This window comes from Rhinoraja longicauda, chromosome 20 (assembly GCF_053455715.1).
Source record: "Rhinoraja longicauda isolate Sanriku21f chromosome 20, sRhiLon1.1, whole genome shotgun sequence".
NCBI lineage: Eukaryota > Metazoa > Chordata > Chondrichthyes > Rajiformes > Arhynchobatidae > Rhinoraja > Rhinoraja longicauda.
Window position 1 is genome coordinate 14,579,463 of NC_135972.1, and position 21,302 is coordinate 14,600,764.

Genomic DNA, 21,302 nt, shown 5'->3' on the forward strand with positions numbered 1-21,302 from the left:
TCTCTGCCCATTGTTTGGTGAATTCAGGAACACCTTGCGCAGAATCGTACACAACGGAAACGGGCTGATCGGCTCGCTGAGTCCGCGCCGACAATCAAGCACCCATTTTACACTCATCCTACACTCATCCCATTTTATCTGCTGCATTTACAAGACATCGTGTCCCTTTCAATCCCCGTGGCTATTTCTTCCTCTCAAGTATATGTAAAAAGCCGCACTGCATTGCACCAGAGGTGTCGGGCGATATTTATCACTCTCAACCAACATCATTAGAACAGATTCTCTGATTATTTGTTTCTCTCCTGGTGGTACAAGAGGTCGGTTTACTACATTTCTAAAGAGTAACTGGCCTTCCAAAAGATGTTTCCGTTTTTTACATAAAAGGAGATACCCAAATAATTCTAGGACTGAATCTGTTTTTGTGGGTTGAGAAATGAACTGAAGAGGCAGCTTTTTGCAAAGCTTTAAGCAATTAAGCAAGATAGATGACAACATTTCAAAGAAATGTAGCAGTGATATTCGGAATACTTTAATGAGCCCAACCTCGAGCAAGATAAGCATCGTGCGGGGAAAGGAGGATTTTTTTTTCTTTTATAGCTGTAGTTTGACAACACATGAAGCCGTATAAGATCTTTCAGTGAGGGAGCAGGGCCGTCGGTGAGTGAGCGGGGCGTCGGTGGGAGTGGAGGGCCGTCGGAGAGCCGTCGCCCACGTGAGCGCTGCCGGTCGGCCGCGGATGGACCCGCGTGAAACCCGCAAGTGGGTGGTGAATCTGTGGGATTCTTTGCCACAGAAGGCTGTGGAGGCCAAGTCAGTGGATATTTTTAAGGCAGAGATAGATAGATTCTTGATTAGTACGGGTGTCAGAGGTAATGGGGAGAACGCAGGAGAATGGGGTTAGGAGGGAGAGATAGGTCAGCCATGATGGGCCGAATGGCCTAATTCTACTCCTATTCCTTTAGGCTTTATGATCTAAGGACCCCGCTTAGAGAGGCCACCAAGAACAATGAGACAATAGAAAATAGGTGCAGGAGTAGGCCTTTCGGCCCTTCGAGCCAGCACCGCCATTCAATGTGATCATGGCTGATCATTCTCAATCAGTACCCCGTTCCTGCCTTCTCCCCATACCCCCTGACTCCGCTATCATTAAGAGCTCTATCTAGCTCTCTCTTGAATGCATTCAGAGAATTGGCCTCCACTGCCTTCTGAGGCAGAGAATTCCACTGAGACTGGGGGGGGTGTGTGTGGAGAAGGAAGAGGGGCTATATTGGATATTTCTCCAACTTTGTCGCGCCCTTTATGTGGCTGCTGTTGCATACATGTACTGTACGCAAACAAAGAATCTCACTGTACCAAGTACACATGACAATAAAGCATCAATCAATCAATCAATCTGTTCTGGGAATATGTAGGCACGAACTGCAGATGCTGGTTTAAACCGAAGGTAGACACAAAAAGCTGGAGTAACTCAGCGGGACGGGCAGCATCTCTGGAGAGAAGGAATGGGGGACGTTTCGGGTCGAGCCCTCAGACGGAAGATTGTTGTGATGTAAAGGATGATTGACCTGTGAACTGTGGGCCAACAAGTAAAAACAAAAAGCAATTATGGATAATGACAAGAGAGAACAAAAAATCAAAAGAAGACAAAATGAACTGGGGAAAGAGCTAATTTCCAAACAAAGCTTTTCACAGAATCTCAATAAACCTGATAACATCTACCTACTCTCTGGCATTGCACCTCCTGGAATCGGAAGAGCTGTAGCCAGTCAAAAAGAATGCCTTGGACAATCAGAGGATGAAAGACACCCCCCTACATGCCCACCCTTTGCTACCTCAGCGTTTGAAATCATGCAGAAGCTTCCTCTCTTCTGCCCATCCCCTGGACTGCAGTGCATCGTCCAGAAGGCTCAAACTCTGGGAAGAGAGACGAGAGAAATCTCCGGAAGACATTCACCTGGCAATCGATCCCTCTGAGAAACTCCCACCAGGTTTCAACCAACCGTGGATAACCTGGCGCAATCTCAACAGACTGCGGGCAGGCGTGGGGAGGAGCAAATCGAACATGCTGAAGTGGGGATATGCTGAAGATGCGGCAAACTGCGAGTGTGGACGGGGCCTCCAGACTATGGAACATCTCCTGAGCCGTGACGTGCTGCATGACACGTGCACTGTAAAGGATCTTCCAGAGGCCAACGACATGGCATTAAAATTTGCTCGCTGTTGGCAAACAGTTGTGCGATGACACGAATAAATAAATAAACACAACAATAATAAAAGAAAACCCAATCAAAGTTTCAGTGATTTAAAAGGGCCCGAAAATAATTGGTGGGAAAGAGGTGGGTGTAACAGTAATGGGTCAAGGATGACCATTCAGGGAAGAGAGAGTTTTGAAAAATACTCCTTTGAAGGTAAAACGCAGAACAATGAATAATGCAACGTTTGTGACGGAGAAACCGATAGGAAAAAAATAAAACCGTTGAAGATAATGAGTGCACAGGGCATGATATGATTAATAATTCCAAAATTAATAAGCAGCATAGGAATTAATAAATAAAGTCAATGCAGGAGGCAGAGAGCTAGAAGAGAGGTTTAACAGGCAAAATAACTGGAAACCTTGAAACGTTTTATCAATGTGCAGGTTATATTGATGAATCTTGCAGTGATCTCTCTCTCATAGGTTCTGACTAAAGGCCAAAACCGAAACATTAACTCTGTTTCTCTCTCCACTGATACTGCCTGACCTGCTGTGTATTTCCAATATGTTCTGATCTTATTAGAGTTAAGAAAAGCATGGAGCCCGTTAAGGATCTAAAAGGAAATCATGGAGAGGCAGAGGTTTTAAAAATGAACCTTCTTAAAGGAAGCGGTATTGGAGGAACAGCACCTCATATTTCGCTTGGTCCACTTACAACTCAGTGGTATGAATATTGATTCCCTCAATTTCAAGTAACACTTGCATTCCCTCTCTCTCCAGCCCTCCCGCACCCTCGTCACCCTGCCAGCTCCACTGTTTGCATCCCTTCCTTATCAACTCTTCCACAGCCAACAATGGACCATTGTGGGCTCCACCTTTCCTTGGTCATCTGTGCTGGCTCTGATTTGTTCTGACCCTATCCATACGTCTAGTTTCCCTCTCCCCTGACTCTCATTCTGAAGAAGGGTCTTGACCCGAAACGTCACCTATTCCTTTTCTCCAGAGACGCTGCCTGACCCGCTGAGTTACTCTTTGGTGTCAATCTTTGGTGTAAACCAGCATCTGCAGTCCCTTCCTATGCATTTTGTCTGCTCCACTGTGAAATCTCCTCGAGGTTTTGTTAAACGAGGCCGAACGTTGTGGATGGAGTAGAGACAGACACGGTGAAAGGGTTCAAGTTTCTGAAAGTTGGTATATTGCCTGGTCCAGATGCAATGCAGCCCTGCCACTGAAAGAAGCAAAAGATAGAAATGGCACTGGACATCAGAACCATTTGGTGTCCATTGGACACAGCAGTAGAGGCAGAGAATGGACGGACGTAAATGCCACATCACAATTCAAGGAAGGGGAGTGGGTGGGATAAGTCAGCAAACTGTACAAGTCACAGGTTTCGCTTCACCTGGTCTCATGTTTGAGATTGCAACGGCATGTAGATATGGGCGACACGATGGCGCAGCGGTAGAGCTGCTGCCTTACAGTGCTTACCGCGCCAGAGGCCCGGGTTCAATCCCGACTACGGGTGCTATCTGTACGGAGTTTGTATGTTCTCCCCGTGACCGCATGGCTTTTCTCCGAGTTGTTCGGTTTTCTCCCACACTCCGAAGACGTACAGGTTTGTATGTTATTGGCTTGGTATGAGTGTAATGTGTCCCTCGTGCGTGTAGGATAGCTAAGTCCACGGGGTTTGCTGGTCGGCGAGGACTCTGTGGGCTGAAGGGCCTGTTTTTTTTGTGCTGTATCTCTGAACGAGACTAGAACTAAACTAAGCAAGACTGGTCTCACAGGGCGAGCACAAATGTCGTGGATCAGGTGGTCTCCTCCTGCATTGGAAGCTTCTGGACTTTCTGTTGTAAAAACCTGTTGGCCCTGCATTCTTGCATCTTCACCACATGTGGATGTGATCTGTCGTGGGCAGGACAGATTGAGCGCAATATGGGCATAAACAAGCAAATGAAACCAGCACAGGATGGTTGGCATTAACGAGTTGGGCTGAATGGCCTGTTTCCATGGCTGTATAATTCTGACAACTGCAACCTCGCTACAAGTCTCAGCTGTCGGAACCTCTGAAGTACATGGCCATACATGCCTTACTTTGGCCTCCATCTGTCCCTGCCAATGCTAAAAACAGCTGGGATAAATGGCATCTTCTATATGACAAAACGTATTAATTCCTCAGCTTTTTTGTTCTAGTTTAGCCTAGAACACGGTTTACACCATCTTTCCTCAACATATCACCGTCAGTGTTCAGTTCAGTGGCCTACATTCCCTCCACAGATGCTGCCTGACCCGCTGAGTTCCTCCATCACCTTTGTATTTTGCTCACGATTCCAGCATCTGCAGTTCCTTGTGCCTCCACGTCGTCTAGGCCTTGCTGCAGCAGAGCTCGGCCTGAAATTGCCGCCATGTTCCAAAGTTGTAAACAGTGTGCTCTGCTCCTCAAGACAGACACAGAATGCTGCAGCATCTCTGGAGAGAAGGAAGGAGAACTGCTGGTGGCACAGCGGTACAGTTGCTGCCTTACAGCGCCGGAGACCCGGGTTCGATCCCGACTACGGGTGCCGTCTGTATGGAGTTTGTACGTTCTCCCCTGACCTGCGTGGGTTTTCTCCCGGGTGCTCCGGTTTCCTCCCACACTCCAAAGACGTGCAGGTTTGTAGGTTGATTGTCTTCGGTAAAATTGTAAACTGTCCCTAGTGTGTTGGATAATGTAAGTGTGCGGGGATCGCTGGTCGGCGCAGACTCGGTGTGCCGAAGGGCCTGTTTCTTCGCTGTATCTCTAATCAAAAATAAACTAAACGAAAGAGAACGCCAGTGACCTCCAGCCGGCCTTACTGAGCCTCCATCATCATGGAAGAGAACAATGGCAAATGATAGGGTCAGTCTAGAACTGAAGCAACAACAATGGATGATTGAACTTGGCACAGATGGATGGGAATTTTTCGTCTAAATCCTATCTGACATGTGATTCAAAGAAATAAAAAATGGACTCGAGCAACAAGACATTGTTCATTGTCCCGTGAAAGTCTTTTAGGCCAGATAGAAGCAGTTGATAGAATCTGGTGATTGAAATGCTTCCTCTGGTGATGTTTTCACCACAACACTCAGGGGAACACCAGCTCAGTGTGCAGGTCCTGGAGAGCACCCGGCCGTCTTGGATGGAGGTAGGAACGGGCACACCAAGCTTGATTGTTCAGCTCACCGGGCCAGACATCAAAGCATTGGCAGTGCTGCTCATTGTTCAGCTTTTAAACTGCCCAAGGGAGAGATAAAGTTGGCAAAAAAGAAACTAACTAAGCAAAAGATGCTCCAACTACAAGAAAAATAAAAGGAATTCTGTGGGTGCTTGGATCTCACTTTCAAACACTTGGCCATGTCGAGACCCGACCAAAATCATCACCTATCCATGTTCTCCAAATGGATACAGAGCATGTATCCATCTGTCTTGTGGATAGACAGACAGATGGATAGTGTGTATTCATGTATACATGTATCCATGCTGCCTGACGGGCTAAGTTACTCCAGCACTTTGTGTCTTTTTTTGTAAACCAGCATCTGCATTTCCTTGCGTCGCCATATCTGGATGCTTGCTCAGTTACTTCCACATTGTGTGTCTCTCCCTCTTGCCAATGGACGTTTTCTGATACAAAGAGCAAAGTGTAAAGAATAACGCAGGATGTCATGTCAAATGTAGCAAGCAGGAAAAGTTGCTTGTACCAAGTTACTACCCCTCCTGATAGCTCAGTGGGCATCATCCAGTGAGATCCCACATAAGGTGCCATTGTTATGACATGAGACATTAGATACTGTTCTCAAGGGCATTACAGACGGCCCATTGTTTGTTGGTCGTGAAGAGAGGAAAAATAGAGATAAGAATCAAGCCCATTGTCAGTATCCAGCAATCTCCAGTGTGCAGTCACTGGGTAGGCCAGGTTTGGGTCTGCACCTCGACGGCCACATGACTGAATCCCATCCAATTGCCCCACAAACCAGGTCCACGTCTGCCGAATCTACAAGATGTCATTCTCACTCATCATGGAACCAGTGTCAATGGCAGCTGCAGCAGAGGTAGAGGGAAAGGACAAGGTGAAGGAATGGGAGTCAAGACAACCTCAGGTCGAGCGTACAAGCCTCTTTTATTTCTTCACCGCCTAAATAAAGTTGTTGTGTTTGCAAGGTTGACATTTACTATCCATTCCTGAATGGGTTGCTTGGTCAAAGTGTCAAAGATCAAGCATGTTATTTGGGTCTGGAATCACACAAAGGCCAGAGAACAACCTGGAAACACTCAGCAGGTCAGACAGCATCTGTGGAAAGGAAACTTCCGCAGTATCTAAGAAATGGGGGCGGCACGGTGGCGCAGCGGTAGAGTTGCTGCCTTACAGCGAATGCAGCGCTGGAGACTCAGGTTCGATCCTGACTACGGGCGCCGTCTGTACGGAGTTTGTACGTTCTCCCCGTGACCTGCGTGGGTTTTCTCCGAGATCTTCGGTTTACTCACACACTCCAAAGACGTACAGGTATGTAGGTTAATTGACTGGGTAAATGTAAAAATTGTCCCTAGTGTGCGTAGGATAGTGTTAATGTGCAGGGATCGCTGGGCGGTGTGGACTCGGTGGGTTGAAGGGCCTGTTTCCGCGCTGTATCTCTAAATCTAAAATCGAAATCGAAATCTCGATCCTGACTATGGGATCTGTACGTTCGGTCCTGACTATGGGGAGTTTGTACGTTCTCCCCGTGACCTGTGTGGGTTTTCCCAGGTGCTACAGTTTCCTCCCACACTCCAAAGACGTACAGGTTTGCACGTTAATTGGCTTTGGTAAAGATTGTAAATTGTCCCTCGTGTGTAGGGCAGAGTGCTAGTGTACGGGGATCGCTGGTCAGCGCGGATTCGACCGGCCAAAGGACCTGTTTCCGCGCTGTATCGCGCACCTAGACCAAAAGCAGAGCGGACGTTTTATAACTTTGATCTGAAACGTTACAAAACGTTAACTCTATTCCTCTCTTCACAGATGCTGCCTGACCTGTTGGGTGTTCCCAACATTTCCCGTTCTTAATTCAGATTTTCAACTTCCAGTTTTTTGAGCAAAGAAAAATAGTTTCAACCAAAAAAGGCCATTAGTTGACAGTTAGGGTTTTCACGACAATCCTGCATCAAACTTCAACCTTCTTAAAGGATAGTAAAACACAAAGTGCTGAGGTTACTCCAGCAGTTGCCATTCCAACACTTAAGATTCCAGCACCTGCAATTCCCTTTGTCTTTTTTTTTCAAATGATGGACTTTATTTGATTAACTAACTCTCACGGCATCTTTATCAGGGGCAGCATGCCAAGGAACTTCATGGGAGAATTATTAAGTCGGGCACTGAGTACACGAGGCAACATTCGGGAAGATGACCAAAAGCTTAGTGGATGTAAGGATCTTAGGCGGTCAGTGTGAGGAGTTAAAGAGAACTTTAAACGGAGCAAAGAGAGCGAGGAAATTGCTGAAGGCCTAGTAAAAAGGGGAAACCAAAGACATAGAGAGAAACAGCACAGAAACAGGCCATTCAGCCCATCAAGTCCATGCCAGCCATTAAGCACTAATCCTACCCTATCTCAATATATTCTCCTCACATTCCCATCAATTCCCTGCAGATTTTACACCTCACCTGCACACCAAGGACAATTTACAATGGACAATTAACCTATCAACACGCACATCTTTGAGATGAGGGAGGAAATCAGAACTTCAGTCTGAAGAAGGATCTCGACCCCAAACGTCACCTATTCCTTTTCTCCAGAGATGCTGCCCGACCCGCTGAGTTACTCCAGCATTTTGTGTTGTTGCTTGAGAGAAATCGACACCGTCATGGGAAAACGTGCAAACTCCACCCACATTGACAGCAGCGGAGGTCAGGGTTGCTGGAGCGGTGAGACACCGCCAGCCCACGAGATAGGAACCGCAAAAGCGCCGTAACTGAAGGATCACGGATGTATGTATGTATCAGTGTTTAAAGAGAGAGTTAGATTTAGCTCTAAGGGTTAAAGGAGTCAGGGATAGGGGGGAAAAAGTAGGAATGAGGTACTGATTTTACATGATCAGCCCGAAGGGCCGAATGGCCTACTCCTGCACACATTTTTATATTTTCCTCTGATTTCTATGTTCCTAATGCTCTTTGTCTTCACAATAATATTTGTCACTCCACCGGTAACAATGGGTTACTCTGTAAAATGAAGGGCAGCCAAAATGAACGCGTACATTAATGATTTTTAGGAGACCATGTTGGTAGTTTTTGTGCCGTCAGCTGCTTTGGCCTTGATGGTCTTTTGAATGAGGGACACACAGCGGAGGAAGATCGGTTAGCATCTGCCCGGAAGGTGATTACTCAGCAACTGCCTGCATGAGTTATTGGCAAAATAACAGCTTTATTTTTCACATGTGGCGAGGCATACAGTGATTCTGATGACATCAGCACAAAGCAACCTGTTTATCTTTCCAAGATTTGCTCAGATGCGATGAAATTCCATCTGACCAACGTGAAAGGACAATAAAGCCTCCCCTCGGCCGTCTCACATCATCCTTCATCACCGCCAAATCACTTCTGGTGAATTATCAACTCACCAGTCGAGGCAGCTCCAGGGATGTCACCGGTCGACCCAGGTTCAATCATGGCCTCGGGTCCTGCATGGAGTTTGCACACTCTCCCTATAACCCCATGAGTATCATCTGAAGCTGCTCCGGTTCCCTCCCTCATTTAAAGACGTGCGGGTTGCTAGGTTAATCTGGCGGGAGTTGGTGGGAATGTGGGGTGAATGCCATGGTTGTGCAGGATTAACTTAAATGGGTACTTGATGATCAGCAGGGACTCAGTGGGCTAAAGGGACTGTTTTCCTGATGCAGGACTCTATGCCTTTAAGCACAGTTTCCAGCAACGGATCTTCGGAAAGATTGTGCCATTCATGTGACTGGGACAGATCAAGGTGGACACAAAATGCTGGAGTACCTCAACCTTCGTCAAGAAGGGTCTCGACTGGAAATGTCACCCGTTCCTTCTCTCCGGAGATGCTGCCTGTCTCTCCAGCAGTTACCCCAGCATTTGTGTCTATCTTTGATTTAAACCAGCATCTGCGGTTCCTTCCCACACAGGGATCAAGGTGGATGGATCAGGTGCAGAGCAAAGAAACACGCGCGGCACGGTGGCGCAGCGGTAGAGTTGCTGCCTTACAGCGAATGCAGCGCTGGAGACTCAGGTTCGATCCTGACTACGGGCGCCGTCTGTACGGAGTTTGTACGTTCTCCCCGTGACCTGCGTGGGTTTTCTCCGAGATCTTCAGTTTCCTCCCACACTCCAAAGACGTACAGGTATGTAGGTTAATTGACTGGGTAACTGTAAAAATTCTCACTAGTGTGTATAGGGTAGTGTTAGTGTGCGGGGATCACTGGGCGGCGCGGACCCGGTGGGCCGAAGGGCCCCTTTCCGCGCTGTATCTCTAAATCTAAATCTAAATCTAAACACCATAAGGTACAGGAGGGTTGTTGCAGGAGGCAGAATGTAGGCAGAAGAGAATCCTGGGTGCAAGATTTAAAAAAACGGATAAGATTTCTTTTGTACCTTTCAGTATTTCAGGATCCTGTAAGGTGCTTCACTGTCTGAGTGAACTCACGTGGAAATTGTAGAACAGCATCTCATATTTCACTTGGGAAGCTTACAACCCAGCGGTATGAATATTGATTTCTCTAATTTCAAGTAATCCTTGCATTCCCCCTATCTCTCCTTCACCCTGGTTATCTTGCTAGCTTCACTGTTTGTATCACTTCATTATTCACTTCTTCCACAGCCAACAATGGATCATTGGTGGCTCCACCTTTCCTGTGTCATCGATGGCTCTGATTTGTTCTGTAGCTTTTCATACCTCTAGTTTCCCTCTGACTCTCAGTCTGAAGGGTCTCGACAGGAAACGTCACTTAATGCTTCTCTCCAGAGATGCTACCTGACCTGCTGAGTTACTCCAGCATTTTGTGTCTATCAAACCACACCGCGTAGTTTTAAAGTGAAGTCACCTTTGCAATATAAGAAAATAAGGCAGTTAAATTGTGCAGCATAAGATGCCACAACGATGAGAATGGCCATGACTATCAATAACATGGTTCCAGGTCTTAAATCATCATTAAAGCTTCTCACTTCATGACTGTTGCTGGAAGACGAAAATAAAACAGAAAATGCTGGAAACACCTGTAATACAGTAGATCTCCTTTCACTGATGTGTGCCGACCTGACGAGTGTTTCTAGCAGGTTTTTGTTTACGACACATGTTTTTGCCATTTCTCAGAGGTCACAATTCAATGCAGATTTGGTTTGGCTACTGTGGACCGCATGACATGTTTATGATAAGGCTAGTCCTTCTACAGTCAGTACTCGATTACAGATCTGTCCTCACTTCTACACCGTGAAATCCGTCTCCTTAATAATCCAGTACATTCAGACCAAATCCCCTTCACTAATACACACATCAGAGCAAAGCAGCCACCACTTTGCCTACGCATGTATCTTTCTGTTATTCCATAATCTGCATGAAGGTTGCTTCCAACATCAGGAGCGTACCCACTCCCTGCTCATGGGATCACAGCTTTGACCACGACAAATTGGTGAGGCCACATTTAGAGTATTGTGTTCAGTTTGTGTTGTGTGTTTTGTTCAGTCAAACTTCTCCACACGGGTGCTGGTACATGGAATAAGCTGCCAGAGAAGGTAGTTGAGGCAGCTACAACAATAACATTTAAAAGACATTTTTGGATAAATGCAGCACAGTGGCGCAGCGGTAGAGTTTCTGCTTTACATCACCAGAGACCCAGGTTCGATCCTGACTACGGGTGCTGTCTGTGCGGAGTTGGCACGTTCTCCCTGTGACTGCATAGGTTTTATCAGGGTGCTGTCCAAGACACTTTAAGACCGGTACACGGATACGAAAGGTTTAGAGGGATAAGGTCCAAACGCGGGCAGGTGGGATTAATATAGATGGGGCATCTTGGACGATTGGGCAAGTTGGACCTAAGGGCCTGTTTCCATGCTCTGACATGCAGGTCCTAGATTAATTGGCCATTGTTAATTTCCCCTGGGGCATAGGTGAGCTGTAAAATCTAGGAGTAATTAATGGGAATGCAGGGGGAATAAAAAGTGGGATGAATGCAGAATGAATGTAAATGCTAGTTGGTGGTTGTTGTGGACATTGAGCTGAAGTGCCTGTTTCCATGCTGTATTCATGACTATAAATCAAGGGCTCACCACACATGTACTTGGCTCATTTCCCCGTGAATATTGAAGATTAAAGGTCAGCTTGTTTGAGCTGTTTAAAAATGTTAAAATAGCCTGGATGCAAAGGAATTATTTCAGGATCAAGATCATTTATTCGTACCATTAATGACAGACAATTGGGATTAAAAGCAGCCGGCCCCGAATATAGTGCAAAACTGAAAACAAGGGCAGCATGGTGGCGCAGCGGTAGAGTTACTGCCTTACAGCACCAGAGACCCAAGTTCAATCCTGACTATGGGTGCTTGTCTGTACAGAGTTTGTATGTATCTTCCCGTGACCGCGTGGGTTTTCTCCGAGATCTTCGGTTTCCTCCCACACTCCAAAGACGTACAGGTTTGTAGGTTAACTGGCTTGGTGCAAGTGTAAATTGTGTGTAGGATAGTGTTAATATGCAGGGATTGCTGGTCGGTGCGGACTCAGTGGGCCGAAGGGCCTGTTTCCGCGCTGTATCTCTTAAACTAAACTTTCCCTCCAACTAAAGATGGAGGGAAACACCTGCACGCGTTTGGACCTTAAGATGGACCAACTAAACTTTCCCTCCAACTCCAAAATGCTGGAGTAACTCAGTGGGACAAGCAGCATCTCCGGATAGAAGGAAGGGTGGAGACCCTTCTATCCAGCGATGCTGCCTGCCTGAATTACTCCAACATTTTGATGTCCATCTTCAGTGTAAACCAGCATCTGCAGTTCCTTCCTACAGAATTCCACTCCAGCTGTATGTTGCTGCTAGGGTTAACTGAGAACGCACGAGATGCAGGCCAGTGCGATATAATTGAATGGGCCTTTAAAAGTACTTTGGATACAGGTCTTGGATATCAAAAGGTCGGTTTAACACTGTTGTCACACTAAGATTAACCAGGCCCTGGGGAGAGAAGTCAAATCCCTAAAATCATTTACAACGCTCAGAGTCCGAGAGCAAGCTTTTGGTTGTACGCACTTGGAAAACAAATGATTACGCTCATAGGTACCCAGGCGATGAGTGGAAATCAATGCATTCAAATCCAGGAATGTCCAGAAAATCCAAGGACACGGGAGCACTGTATTAAATTGAAAGCTTCAATAGAAAGGGAAAATAAGAGGTCTTAAGTGTATCGATGCCACAGCTTCACGTGACCGAGGACTGATTTAAGCTCTCCGAATTTCATGCCCTATTGGGGTCATGGTTCAAGAATGAAACCAGACGCCAGCTTTGGGTCTGGCCTCGACGCCCATATTGGGTAGAGCGCATCAGATTTCCCGTCCCCCGCAACCAACACTGGAAACCAGAAGCCGGGTATATCATTTCATGGGTCTGACTCAGAGGAAAAGATAATTACAAACCGGCGAACTGCCAGCTGTGAAATGAGAGAAAAGAACTGGTGTCGATGCATGCGCTGCTCAAAGCCTTGCAACGACTGAAGCATTGATGCTTCCACACGGTCACAGTAAGACCGCAGCAGCGGCAAAATCAAAAGTCATCTGTTTGGCTGCCGTTGGTCGAAGGAGAAGAAGGTGCCGTGGAGAAAGCCCATGCGGTTCCACAGATTGTGCCGTGCAATCTTTGGCAGCCACCTGGGATGGCAGGGATGGTTATCATCTCACCTTAGAGTGTGCATTGCTCCCTCACCAAGTGCACGGGAGAGTTTGGCCCCAACTTTACGCTCAAATGGCTGGGGGGATTTGAACCCACGACCTTCTGAACCAAGAAAGCAAGAATTTCACCTGTGACTGACCGCTGGGACCTCATCCAGTGGATTGGCTGGTCTCTTTTTCTAAACCGTCAGTTTAAATTGGGCAGTGGTCATTTAAGGAGTGACGCTACCTTCCATCACTTTCTTCATTAGACTGAGTAACCACCCTTTAAACAGGTGGGGATCAATCCGACATCATTAGGGCGGCACGGTAGCGCAGCGGTAGAGTTGCTGCTTTACAGCGAATGCAGCGCCGGAGACTCAGGTTCGATCCTGACTACGGGCGCTGCACTGTAAGGAGTTTGTACGTTCTCCCCGTGACCTGCGTGGGTTTTCTCCGAGATCTTCGGTTTCCTCCCACACTCCAAAGACGTACAGGTATGTAGGTTAATTGGGTGGGTAGATGTAAAAATTGTCCCTAGTGGGTGTAGGATAGTGTTAATGTACGGGGATCACTGGGCGGCACGGACTTGGTGGGCCGAAAAGGCCTGTTTCCGGCTGTATATATATGATATGATATGATATGATTATCAAGGGAGAGGACATGCAATGAGTGAAGATTGCCAACTCTACCAAGCCACTTGGGCCATGACGTGGATAGGAACGGTTTAGAAGGACATAGGCAAAATGCAGACAGGTGGGACTAGCGTGGATGGGGCATCTTGGTTGGCATGAACGAGTTGGGCCGAATGACCCGTTTCCGTGTTGTAGGACTCTATGACTCTGAGCCATGTTGGTGCATTAGATCAGAGACCTCTGCAACTGTGCAGCAACACTTCGCACTTCATCTATTTTTCATGCCGTTGCCCAATGCCAGCTGCTGCTCATCATTGGTCTCAGCTACAGGCAGCAGCAGCAGCAGCAGCAGCAGCAACTCTTGGCTCATTAGCTGGGATCAATTTCCAACCTCAGCCACAGGGGGTCATTTAAAAATATATATATTTCATTTATTGACCTGCAAGATGTTGGCATCACTGGTTTATTCCTTGTTCCTAATATAAAAGAATGTAAAAGCAAAGATGTGATGCTAAGGCTTTAAAATGTGCTGGTCAGACCGCCTTTAGACCGCCAAGGATGATTGGATTACAGTACGAGGAGCATTTGATAGACTCGATGGGCCGAGTGGCCTAATCCTTCTCCGGTAACTTGCGGCCTTGTAGAAGGTGCCAGTCATTCAAACCTCACAAACCTCGCAGTGAAGCTATTCCCACAATGCGATCAGGTCAGGAATTCAACACACAAACGGTGAAAGGGTGGGGATGTATTTCCAAGTGTGCGACTTGGAGGAGAACCAGGGGAGATGGTGGCGTTTCTGCAAGCAGGCATCCTTATCCTGCCTCGTGATTGTGGTCAGGCTGGGAGGTGCTGCCGCAGAGGCCGTGGCAACGGGACCGGTGGATGTCAGGGAGTGAGGTGCAGTGCCACTGTGGGATGGGGGATGTGTTCAGGGTGGTGAGTGCAACAGCAACCCGAGTTCAGCTTCAGGCCATCACTGAGCTTCCTGTATAGAATGTCCACACCCACCAAACACACAGTCTCCAACCCACTCTCGTAGATGTCGCTGTAATGGTCCAGTCACTGGTTATTCCATGGATCAGTAACGAAGTCCATGAACCTTGAGGGGAGATGCTACGATTTCATCCTGATTGGAAAAGGCCACTCACTGGCTACTCCACAGCATCCAGCCGGATTGTGGACCAGCTTGTTTAAGGAGTTGAACTGAATTTGGCCCATTCACAGAACGGTGACACCATGGAAGGAGGTCATTCAGCCCATCAGGTCTGTACTGGCTCTACACAAGAGCAATTCGCCCAGTCTCACTACCCCAGCCTTTCCCCACGGCCCTGCAAGTTCCATCCTTACTCTCTAGCTGATTTTCAAAACCTCTCTCAGATTCCCCCCTGCAACCTCCTCTGTTCCAAGGAGAACAATCTCAACGTTTCTTTTCTATCTGCATAACTAACGAAGCCCATCTCTGGCGCCATGTTGGTTAACCTCTTCTGCAGCAAATTCAATGTCTTCACATTCTTTCCCCGTGATGCAACACCCTGAACTGGACTCATTACTCTGGCTGCGGTTGAACGAGCATTTTAGGAAGGAGATGAGATGGAATTTATTTAATCACTAATAACATGACATGATATGAAGGCCCATCGTAACTTTCTACCTCTATTTAAAGCCCGTGTGTCCCACGTGTTTATTTAACCATTGCTCCTAATGTGCTGGGAATGGATTAGAAGGTAGAATAACAGAACTAAGGTGAAGGCAGGAACGAGGTACTGATTATGGGTGATCAGCCATGTTCACGGTGAATGGCGGTGCTGGCTTGAAGGGCTGAATGGCCTACTACTGCACCTATTGTCTATTGTCTATAACTAGCATGAACAGATGATCGATGGTCAGCGTGGACCAAAGGGCCTGGTTCCATGTTGTGTCTCTGAACTGAACTAATTCCATGACCTATATTTATTCTTGAAGCACCATGTAACCAGGTCATTTAGATCTGTACCTCCTTGTCCTGTGCGTTGGGCTCTTGTGAGGTTTATAACATCATAGTGGTGTATATAGTCAAAGGAACCCAAGTGGCAATGATTGCTTTGCAATATCCTAAGATCACGATAAACGCTGCAGACAATATTTTGTGGACCCACTCCTGGCCACAGTTTACGTGTTTCTTTGGTGAGGAATGCCTGCATGAATACCCATGTTTATCTCCACCCCCCCCCAATGATCAAACATCAGCTCACACTCACCCTTTAGAATGGATGAAAGGCAGAGCACTCCAGTACATGGCGACAATCACTCTGCAAAACTTCCGAAGGGCAGCAGCATCGAGGACATGAACCAGATCATGGTATTTGTGGGACATCCACACAGATTCTGCCTCTTCCCCGCGCCACACAAGCTATGCGCCCTCTTTCTGGATCACCCTGCCAGACCCACCTGCCCTCCTTGTCTCTCCGAGAAGCCAATGGTTCAATAATATGTGTAGATCGAGAGCAAGCAAGATTATGAGGGACCCCTGCCACCCCAGCAACGGACTGTTCTGGATGCTACGGTCAGGCAAACGCCTCCGCTGTCACGCTGTGAAAACGGAGAGGATGAGATGGCCATCAGGACTGTTAACTCTTATAACTCCAGGGACTAAATTTTGTCTTCTCTGTATTAACTTTAATTTATATGCTGTAACTGTAATTCTTTTTTTTGTGCACAATCCGCAGGCATTGCCACTTTCATTTCACTGCACATCGTGTATGTGTATGTGACAAATAAACTTGACTTGACTTGTCTCAGCTGTTCTTTTAAAATTTAAACAGAGGGCAGCAAACAATAAAAGCCTAGAGATGAATGTCCACCCCGTCCTAGTTCTACTTAGTTTTAGGGGCAACCCAGTTTGTAGAGTGACTGTCTGCTGTCTCACAGCTCCAGCCACCTGGGCTCTATCCAGATCCCCAGTCCAGTCTTTGTGGAGTCTGCATGTTCTCCCAGTGACCGTGTGGGTTTCCTCTAGGTTCTCCGGTTTCCTCCCGCATTCCAAAGTCTGGGCAGATTTGTAGGTTAATTGGCCATCATAAGTTGTCCCCGGTGCGTGGACCAGTGGTAGGAACGGAGAGGCAAGTGATGAGAATGTAGGGAGAATAAAATTATTCTAAGTTAAGTGGCGCTTGAAGATCGGTGCAGACTCGGTAAGTTGAAGGGCCCATTTACATTATACATGACTATGACCTTCAACCCCTGTACCTTTATGGTTCCAGACACTCCTACCCTCATCACAAGGATACCTTGTGTATTTGTGCTCAATGCTCATGAATGTTATTACAATAAACACACGGTGTAATTTGTTCTGTAGGCTGTGATAATATTGTTAAAAAAAGCCCAAACAGCACTCAACCACAACAGAATCATTGCGGAGAAACCAAGTTTGGCTCCTGGTCTGTGCTCATCCGGCAGGACGAGACAAAATGTTCAAAACCACGTATCAATCCCAAAGGAAAACAGAGTTAAAAATACTTTTGGGGCATTTCAAAGCTGTTTACAGCCACACAGCCTCTTTGGAGCAAAAGTCACTTGTAATAAAGAGGTGCGAGCTAATTTATCTGGCATTCTCCTGATGCTCTCATCACAACCTTGCCTATCTTCTTTTCATCTCCCTGATAGCAAGAAAGCCCCATTTTCCCACCGCACCTGACCCTCAGACTATATTTGATCGGACTTTGCTGGCTTTATCTTGCGCTAAACGTTATTCCCTTATCATATATCTGTACACTGTGAATGGCTCGATTGTAATCACGCATTGTCTTTCCACTGACTGGTTAGCACGCAACAAAAGCTTTTCACTGTACCTCGGTACATGTGACAATAAACTAAACCAAACTAGTTTGTTTAGACACTAGTTTGGTACTTTCCAAAAGAGTAGACAAGGCCTCCATGTAGCACCCATGTAGTTTCAACTGAAACCAGACAAGATATTGTCCTAATCTCCAAGAGAGGTTGAAAATGGCTGACTCAATGCTGGAACTCAGTGACTAATTTGTTCCCTTTGACTGTTGTCTCTGTAGTAACCCACCCCTCTTTATTTCTAATTTATAGCTTTTCATTTGAAAGATAGAGTTGCTAATCCAAACATTTTTTTATGTTGAAATGTTGGTGGGCCTGCTTGGTATTTGCACTATTTTCTCCCGTCAATCTAATTTTTTTTGTTTGTTGGGTTTTTTTGCTCTTAATTTTTCAAATTAATCCATTGCGAATGTTTCAGAGGTAGTAAAGGCACGAGTTATGCAAGGTATGAATCTTTAGATGGGAAGATACACAGGTCTGGTCTTCTAATGGTGTTGGGAAGGGATAAAAATCCCATAGCACAACATAGAGGAGCCATCCTGTCCTGTTGATGCCTTGTCCAACATTTGTCTCTCCTGAGATACCACAAATGGGAATGTTTAAGGGATCTTGCTTAGTAGAAAAAGCATGTGCTGGCTTTGTCCAGATAACACTGGTCACCAGATCTCACAGTTCACTTGAGGTGCAACTCTGTGATATTAAGAGCATGCAAAGATATCATACAACCCCAAGCTTTTCATTTGTTATCTCAGGGGTTCGGGAATATGATTTTCTCCTGCAAAAGTATTTTCAAAAGATATTGAAAGAACTTGGACCTTTGGTCCAACTTTAGGGTGGCACGGTGGCATAGTGGTAGAGTTGCTGCCTTATAGTACCAGAGATCCGGGTTTAATCCTGATTACGGGTGCTGTCTGTACAGAGTTTGTACGTTCTCCATGTGACTGTGTGGGCTTTCTCCGGATGCTCCAGTTTCCTCCCACACTCCAAAGACGTACAGGTTTGAAGGTTAATTGGCTTCTGCAAGTTGTAAATTGTCCCTAGTGTGGAGATGGTGTTATTGCTGGTCGGCATGGAATCTGTAGGCTGAAGGGCCTGTTACCACACTCTAAAGTCCAAAGTAAAGTCCAAAGCTTAGGATCATACCTAGAAATAATCCTTGCTCAGTTGGCCTGGACAATGGCCGTAATAGTTTCTTTTGCTGGCAGCAGCCGATTTCTATCCCCCCACATATCCATGTACGACCCCTACTTCTTGAAAAACCCACATTTGCAAGTTTGAACTCAACTGCACATGACGTGATCAACTATTTGAAGGATCTTGTGCAAATTAGAAACATTGGATCTCTTCATCTCCAATTTACTGAGCAGAGGCAGGAAAGTGTTATAGCCTCATAAAATCTCTATTCCCCCTGCCAAATCGGTTTGTAAATTTTGGGATGTAGGCAGCGAGCAGCAGCCTGCACTGTATTGAGGGTCGCTCTGTAATCTCCGCATCGTTAGATGCTTGCGTCCCCCTTGGGTACCACGCTGATGGCAGACCCATTCACCTTCAGCCATTGTCACCCATGTTGCTCGTGTTTGCTCAGGTCTTTTACATGATTTTTAAAGAGGACGCAGGCCAGGGTTTACAATAGACCAGTGTGACACCCACTCTAACCCAGCCAAATCAGCATGATCTCTTCACAGTGACTTAGTAACAGAACCGCTGCCTCACAACTCCAGGCACCCAGGTTCAATCCTGGCCTCCGGTGCCATATGCGCGGAGTTTGTTCAGTCTTCCTGTGACCGCATGAATTTCATCTGGGTACTCCAGATTCCTCCCACATCCCAAAGACATTCAGGTTGGGATGTTAATTGCCTGCTGTACATGAATGGTAGAATCTACCAAAGCATGTCGATGAATGGTAGAATCTACAGGGGGGTGGGTGGGTTATTGCTGAGGACGCAGAGACAATAAAATGGGATTAGTGTCAATAAGTGCTCGATGAGTGGCCTCAGGGGCTGTTTTCACAACAAACCAAGTCTCAAGAACTACTTGCACCTGGAGAGATGCTGCCTGTCCCGCTGAGTTACTCCAGCTTTTTGTGTCTTTCTTCGGTGTAAACCAGCATCTGCAGTTCCTTCCTACACAAACCACTTGCACAAAATTCTGGTCTCCAAGTCCATCTCAGAAGAGCTTCCAAAGAAAACTTGGAACACAGAACAGGAAACCAAAAGCACTGTGTTTCAAGGAATGGGGTTTTTTTTTTGCCCCACAAAAAAAGAGGATTAAGGAGGTATTTTCAGAGTTTGGGCACCAGGATCAATGTAAAAAAGGTGACCACGATGGTGCAATGGGATATGTTGAGAGAACCAAAAGGGAAATACATACAAAACACCGTGACCCAATGTTTACACATCTGCCAGGCATACATGGAGAATAACATCCATTTGCCTGGATCAATGCAGTGCCCAGAGTGTCTACCATGTACAAAATGCAGCACTCACACATCAGCCTAATCCATCAGCACCACTCATACCCACAACCTCTATCACCATGAAAGCAGGCGGTGACAACCATCACCACCACCACCTGCAGATTCCCCTCCAGGTCATACACCATTCTAACCTGTAAATATACCACTGGGTCCAAATCCTGGACCACCCAATCCAACACCATGGTTTACCAGAAGAACAGCAACATATCAAGGGGACAACCTTTCAGCGGTAGTAAGGATGTTGGCATCTCCCCCCTGCGGCACGGTGGCGCAGCGGTAGAGTTGCTGCCTCACAATGCTTGCAGCGCCAGAGACCCGGGTTCGATCCTGGCTGCGGGTGCAGTCTGCACGGAGTTTGTACGTTCTCCCAGTGACCGCGTGGGTTTTCTCCGAGATAGACAATAGACAATAGACAATAGGTGCAGGAGGAGGCCATTCAGCCCTTCGAGCCAGCACCGCCATTCAATGCGATCATGGCTGATCACTCTCAATCAGTACCCCGTTCCTGCCTTCTCCCCATACCCCCTCACTCCGCTATCCTTAAGAGCTCTATCCAGCTCTCTCTTGAAAGCATCCAACGAACTGGCCTCCACTGCCTTCTGAGGCAGAGAATTCCACACCTTCACCACTCTCTGACTGAAAAAGTTCTTCCTCATCTCCGTTCTAAATGGCCTACCCCTTATTCTTAAACTGTGGCCCCTTGTTCTGGACTCCCCCAACATTGGGAACATGTTTCCTGCCTCTAATGTGTCCAATCCCCTAATTATCTTATATGTTTCAATAAGATCCCCCCTCATCCTTCTAAATTCCAGTGTATACAAACCCAATCGCTCCAGCCTTTCAACATACGACAGTCCCGCCATTCCGGGAATTAACCTAGTGAACCTACGCTGCACGCCCTCCATAGCAAGAGATCTTTGTTTTCCTCCCACACTCCAAAGACGTACAGGTTTGTAGGTTAATTGGCTTGATACAAGTGTAAGTTGTGTGGAGGATAGTGTTAATATATCAAGGGATCGCTGGTCGGTGCGGACTCGGTGAGCCGAAGGGCACGTTTCCGGCCTGTATCTATAAACTAAACTAAACTAAACGAATAAATTAAACATCCCTCCCCAGAGAAGGACAAGAGGGCAAGGAGAAGTTAGGAAATATTGGTGAAGGGTGGAGGCCGATGAGAATTAAGAGGGACAAGAGGAATGAGAAAAATGAGTTAAAGAGAGAAAGAAAGGTAAACAAAGCCACAAGCAACACAGAAAATGTTTTATGAGGGTTTACAAAACATTCACGCTATATAAATCTGTCTAAAATTATCTTGTGTTTTCATGAACTGG

At 46.6% G+C, this 21,302-nt stretch overlaps 1 protein-coding gene across 4 annotated transcripts in view; it reads right to left on the reverse strand.

The window, feature by feature from the left end:
- hipk2 (homeodomain interacting protein kinase 2) overlaps positions 1-21,302 on the reverse strand; it is a 197,757-nt gene that overhangs the window by 116,163 nt on the left and 60,292 nt on the right. The gene's annotated exons all lie outside the window — the stretch shown is intronic.